The sequence below is a fragment of the Terrapene carolina genome, unplaced genomic scaffold (assembly GCF_002925995.2).
Source record: "Terrapene carolina triunguis isolate 2854851 unplaced genomic scaffold, T_m_triunguis-2.0 Scaffold235, whole genome shotgun sequence".
NCBI classification, from domain to species: Eukaryota; Metazoa; Chordata; order Testudines; family Emydidae; genus Terrapene; species Terrapene triunguis.
Window position 1 is genome coordinate 2,619,576 of NW_020664586.1, and position 1,131 is coordinate 2,620,706.

Consider the following 1,131-nt stretch of genomic DNA (forward strand, 5'->3'; position numbering starts at 1 on the left):
GGTGGGTTTGGAGTGCAGTGGGTGGGGATGGGGTGGCTGTGTATGGGTTGGGTTTGGAGTGCAATGGGTGGGGGTTGTGTGGTGATGTTTGGGGTGCAGTGAGGTAGGTGGGCTGACTGGGGTGGGTTTGGGGTGCAGTGTGCGGGGGGTTGGATGGCTCTGTATGGGGTAGGTTTGGGGTGCAATGGTTTGGGGTGTGGAGGCTCTATATAGGGTGTGTTTGTGGTGCGAGAGGTGGTTTTGAGAAATGAAGAGGGGTTAGCTTCCTTTTACAGAGAGCTAGCTAGCCAGCAGCTATAAAATCCCTCTTAGTAGCTGTTCTATAATTGTACTACTGTAAACGGTTAAAAAGTCTCACTGCTATGCATAGGTAAAAGGAAGTGAGTGGGCACCTGGCCAAAAGAGCCAATGGGAAGGGGAGGGATAGCTCAGTGGTTTGAGCATTGGCCTGCTAAACCCAGAGTTGTGAGCCCAATCCTTGAGGGGGCTACTTAGGGACCTGGGGCAAAATCAGTGCTTGGTCCTGCTAGTGAAGGCAGGGGGTTGGACTCAATGACCTTTCAAGGTCCCTTCCAGTTCTAGGAGATATCTCCCTTTTTAAAAAAAAAAAAAAAAAAAAAAACTAGAACTTTTTAAAATTGAAAGACAGACTCCCCTTTTATCTGTCTGTTGTTCTCCCCCGGGAGAGAGGCGGCCAGGACAGAGCTATGCTGTGAGAACTTGGGCCAGGTAGGGAAAAATCTTCAGTATCATACCTAGAAACTACTAATTTAAAACCCCAGATATGTAAGTAGATCAGGCAATGTCTTGGAAGACTTGATTAGGTTTATCTCTTTTTATTTCTGTATGGCTTGTGGACTTCTCTGTGCTAACCCCAGATGCTTTTGTTTTCCTTGTAACCTTTAAACTGGACCTCAAGAAAGCTATTTGTGATGCTTAATCCGTGTAATTGCTCTTTTAATCTAACGATAGCCTGAGCTTCCAGATGTATTTTCTTTCTTTTTTTTATTAATAAAATTTACCTTTTTTAAGAACAAAATTGGATTTTTGTGTTTTAAGAGATTTGTGCACATGTTGTTTAATTAGCTGGTGGCAACAGCTGATTTCCTTTTTTTTTCTTTTTTTTTTTTT